Raw genomic sequence first — 5,673 nt, 5'->3', positions numbered from 1 at the left:
AATGCCAGGCGGGTAGTTAATCACTTTAACTATGACATCACCCTTAACTACATAATCTTTACTCCCTGGAATGGAGATAAGAAACGCCCTAACCTTTGAAATAGAAATTGACAGGATTAAAATCAACTGGTATAAATACAGATGTAACAAGACAATAAACACCAGAACTTGGCCAGAACTTGGCTGGAGAACATGGACACAGAACCTGACTGGAGATCCGGGCTAGAACCTGGCTAGAGAACCTAGCGAGAGAACATGGACACAGAACCTAGAAACAGAACCTAGCGAGAGAACCTGGCTGAAGAACCTACAGACAGAACCTAGAGACAGAACCTAGAGAGAGAACCTAGGGAGAGAACATGGCAAAAGATCCTGGACAGAACCTGGCTATAGAACCTGGCTGGAGAACCTAGACAGAACATGGCAGGAGAACCTGGATAGAACCTGGCTGGAGAACCTAGCGAGAGAACCTGGCAATAGAACTTAGCTGGAGATCCTGGCTAGAGATCCTGGCTAGGCTGCTGATCAACTGAACGCTGTCTCCGTGTCATTCATTCTTCGCCGACTCTGTCCACACCTTTGGGGACCCCTGGACCTGTTGGGGCTGGACCCCAACACCTGACTAAATAGTCAGGTCTGCATGTTTTAAAATTCCTTGTAGCGCACCGCTTAAAAATCTTGAACATCGCTGAGCTAAAGAATAGAAGCATGCAAAAGCTGCTGGCGTATACTGTGTTCCAGAAATGATTACATTGTTGCTAGTGGGATGTGAAATGCTAATCGGGCCATACTCCCCAGCAGCACTCCCGGCATCAGGGGACACACACCCAGCGAGAGGTAAGAGGAGGGAGGCTGAGACAAGACATCTTTTACCTGAATTTAAAGGAGTAAGGAGAGGTGTGCCCGCCATCGCAGCGGGGAAGTTTCCCTAATTACTAGTAGGTGCTGACTTTGTTCTCTGGGAGGCTCTCCCACATTCATTATTTCGTGTGGCTCCTAACTCCGTGTTCTCACAGGTGCGCCCATTATCTTCCGTGGCCACCGCGGAAGTGGGTGTAGGAGGGCACTCCCTCCTGGAAGGCGGTGCAACTTGGGCAGCTGCTTTCTTCTGGTGCAAGTTCAGGGACTTGGGAGCTGTACTAAGGCTGATCGGCCAAATCTCTCCTGAGCTCATCTCTTTCTTGTAACACATTGTCAAGAGCGGAGAGTAGCCAAACCGGTTTGGCTCAGTGGATAGAGCGTCGGCCTGCGGACTGAGAGGTCCCAGGTTCGATTCCCGGTCAAGGGCATGTACCTTGGTTGCAGGCACATCCTCAGTAGGAGATGTGCAGGAGGCAGCTGGTCGATGTTTCTCTCTCATCTTCTCATCGATGTTTCTAACTCTCTATCCCTCTCCCTTCCTCTCTGTAAAAAATCAATAAAAAATATTAAAAAAAAAAAAAAGTATCCGGTGGCTCTGTCTTTGATCCTTGGCTTCTGAGGTCACCCTGCTCAACTGCATCGAGCTGGGAGAGGGAAAGAGCACGGAGATCAAATGTTGGAGTTTTTCGTGGCCGGGTCTGGAATGGCTCACATCAATTCCACTGACATCCCATTGGCCAGAACCTGGTCACATGGCCACGCTTAACTGCGAGGAGAATGAGACTGTAGTCGTCTCTAAGGAGGAGGACAAATGGCCTTTGGTGGACCCATAGCAATGTCTTCCATCCCTGTCAAGGTCCAGCCTTGAACTTGTACAGTTCGGGTCATTCACCTCACCCTAATCCTGGCCCTATCAAAAGGACCTGCCTTTCACTGAAATGCTGATATTGTTGTTAACCACAGATTTTTTTCATTAATTTTGACTTCTAAAAAAACACTGTATTAAAATACTATTTCTCTTGAAGACTGAGTATTGTGTCATCCCCTTAAATCTTGCATTGAGGTGCGTGTCCATTCATCTCCCCCAAGTCCTAGCCCTGTTCATGCTGCAGAATCAAGGGCAGAAACCCCACTTGAGACTAATTTTTCCCCAGTTTGAGGGGATCATTGGTCACTTTCTTCTTTTTGGAAGAACAGCTCACTCGCGAGGCTCCTCCATCATGTTTTTATCCCACATGTTATGGTAGGAATAGAACTCGACATGTTGACAAATGCCAGCTCGACCGCTGACGAGCTGGCTGTGTGGCGTGGCACAGGTTGCTGACCTCTCTGTGTCTGCTTGCTTATCTGCAAAATGGGAATCGCAGGCCCTGAGTCACGGGGTCCCTGTGCTAAATGAGGGAGCGCATGAGAAATACCTCAGGCCCAGGCTCATGATGCCATGTAACAAATATCATTGACAGAATCTGGGTGCAAAGTGTTTACTGAAAAGGCCAGCTCGGGCTAGGTGGTGTATGAAATACAAAAACAAATTTCTGTCCTCACGGATGTTACCCCTTAGTCAGGCGTCAGATGGAATAATGTGTGCAAAGAGCCTTGCAAAAGGGTCAAACCCTCTGCTCATCTACCGCCACACAGAGGCCCGCTGAGACCTCAGTGTCCTCCATGTTTGCGTTTTTAAATTGGCTGCTTGTGGAGCAGGGGAAGGGAAGGGGGAGCAGGCAGCCTGGGGTGGGGTGGGGTGGGGTGAGGTGGGGTGGGGTGGTGGCAAGTACAGTGACTTCTCCTAGCAACACCCATCCACCTGAAACTCTACAAAACACCTTCCAGGAGCTTTTTTCCAAAAGGGCCCCCCAGTCCTTGCCACAAGGATGTTTAGCACATTTACACCAGAATTGTGAGCATTGATTTAAAGTGGTCGTATGACATCATACATGGAATATATAGAAAACTTCCATGAGCAGAATCTGTGATTTAGCCTCGTTGTCAGCGGCACATCTGCTGGAGCAGCTGCAGAGCCAGGCGCTATTCCGGGCACTGTGGGCAGACGCAGAGTGAGGGGCATGGTCTCTGCCCCGGGAGGCTCACAGGCAAGGTGGGAAGGCAGGGTGGCCACGTGGAACAAAAGCACACTTCCACTGCTCAGAGCCCTTTGCACTGTGAGTGACAGATCCTACTCACACTAGCTTCAGCGAGGAGAGAGCTGGTATGAGGATGTTAGCGTGTCTCACAGAACCTAAGGAATAACCAGAACCAAGAACCTGAAAGCCGCCAGCCCTCTCTCCAATGTTCCTCTCTCCCTCTCTTCTGTGACAGCTCCTGGAGGCCTGACTTTCTCCTTCCATGCAGCGGCGCACGTGGCAGGGCTGCCAATAGTTTCAGTGCTTGAGATGTGATGGCCTTGGCTGCCCCCAGAGAGATAAACCTGTCATTCCTTGTTCTGGGTCCAAAATCCCTAGGGACGTCTATGGCTCATTTCAGAATCCCTGGGACAACAACGGTGTCCAGGGGATAGAATTACAGTCCACCAACATAGCTCCCATGATGGACACAAGGGTGGAGAGGAGCAGTTCCTGGAAAGGGCGGCTGGAGAGATTCTCTGCAAACCATACAAGGCCCTGTACACGCAGAACCAAGAGAGGGTCACTAACAGGAGGTCAGGGAAAGGAGCAAAAGACCTCACCCCTGGCGCTGGGGCAGTCATGGAGGACTGCCTGGAGGGGTCAGGCCTCGATGAAGCAGTATTAAAGGCTAGTGCGTCACAGAGCCCTATATGAAAGAGGACCAAATGCACTAGAGTCCCTCCCTTCTGCAGAGGGCAAGAATGAAGGGCAAAGGGGATAAAACCCTCAGCAACTATGCCACATCCTGTGGTAAGACTTCTCATGCATTATCTCAGTGAATTCCCACCAAAGGGGAAAGAAATGAGTATCCCATTCTACAGATGAGGAAACTGGGGGTAGCAGAGATTACTTAACTTGCCCCAGATCCCACAGACTTATATTTTTGATATTTGTTTTATATATTTAAATGCCATTTAACAAAGAAAAATCAACCAAAAAAATGAGTTCGCGTGTCACCTCTGACACGCATGTCATAGGTTCGCCATCACTGGCGGAAACCAAACACCAGGGAACTGTGTCCCTCAAACTAGAGGGCATGTGTATTAAGCTCTCAAGTGACCCAGGAAAGACCTTTCTCAAGACATGAGGCAAGAAGCTGGTATCCCACAGCCTTCCCCTCGGGGCTCGCAGCACAACACCACCCCTTTCCGCTGCTCCTCTCCCCAAACCGCCTCTCCCTGTGGCCCCATGGTCTGGTTTAGAAATGAAAGGCAGCAGGTCTCACCCCTCCCGGGGACAGAGTGAAACTCACAGCACAGCTTTCTCTGAAGAAATCCTCCCCCAGATCTTCTCTGAATCTTGAATTCCTCCTTTTTGTACCTTCAGAGTGGGTGAGGGGTTCAAAAGCTGCCCATCGTCACCTTTGGAAATGTCTCACGTGATCAAGCTCTGCGCTCTCAACACAGCAGCCGCCAGCCACACGTGGCCATTGAGCACTTGAGTCGTGGATAGTCGGAAGTGAGCTGGTTTGTGAGTGTGAAATGCACAATTGATTTTGAAGAGTAAACACAACGAAAGGATGAAAAATACCTCCTTAACTTTTAGAGCAATTACATGTATAGTGTTTTGGTTCAATAAAATACATTATTGGAATTCATTTCTTGCCTGTTTGCTTTTACTTTTTTTAAATGGACATTAGAAAAAATTAAAATACATAGAGCTCTTAGAAATGGCACCAGAAACACAACCCATAAAAAAGTTCATACATTGGACTTCATAAAAATTTAAAAATTTGTTCTGCCAAAGATACTAACAAGAGAATTAAGAGGCAAGCTACAGATTGAGAAGAAATATTTTCAAACCATCTATCTGACATAGGGTTGGTAGCCAGAATATAAAGAATTATCAAATGCATTAATAAGAAACAGCCAAAGGGCTAGAGCAGACACTCCACCCAAGAGGGTACAAGGAGGTCAAATAAGCACATGAAAAGATGTTCAGCATCACTGGTCATTAGGGAAATGCAAATTGAAACCACAGTGGATACCACTCCACACCTGTTAGAATGGCCAAAATAAAAAATATTGACAATGCCAAGAGCTGGTGAGGACGAGGGGCAACTGGAACTCTCATAGATTGCTGCTGGAAATGCAAAACAGTACAGCCACTCTGGGAAAAGGGTGGGCCGTTTCTGATGAAGTTAAACATACACTGGCCATGTAAGCCCAGCAACCCTGCGCCCTGGATGTTTACCCTAGAAAAGTGAAAATTTATGTTTACACAAAAGCCCGTGTATAAATGTTCACAGCAGCTGTTATAAACGGAATGTTGTGTTCCCCCCAAAGTTCCCATGTGACATCTAATCCTCAGTGTGATGGATTTGAAGGTGGGGTCTTGTGGGGGTAATTAGATCATGAGAATGGAGCCCTCATAACTGGGATTAGTGCCCTTATATAAGGACCCCACGGGCTCTCTCGCCTTCCTTCTGCCATGTGAGGATCGAGAGAGAGGTCGGCAGTCTGCAACTCGGAGAAGGGCTCTCGGCAGAACCCAACCATCCTGGCACCCTGATCCCAGACTTCTAGCCCCCAGGACTGTGAGAAATGCATTTCTGTTTTTGTTAAGCCGCCCAGTCTATGGTGTTTGTTAGAGCAGCCCAAACCGACTAAGGCAGCACCTACAATAGCCAGAAGCTGGACGCAACTCTAACGTCCTTCAGAGGGTGAACAGACAACCTGTGGTCCGTCCA

Source organism: Myotis lucifugus, unplaced genomic scaffold, assembly GCF_000147115.1.
Source record: "Myotis lucifugus unplaced genomic scaffold, Myoluc2.0 scaffold_260, whole genome shotgun sequence".
NCBI lineage: Eukaryota > Metazoa > Chordata > Mammalia > Chiroptera > Vespertilionidae > Myotis > Myotis lucifugus.
Note: the sequence above shows the minus strand (reverse complement) of the source record.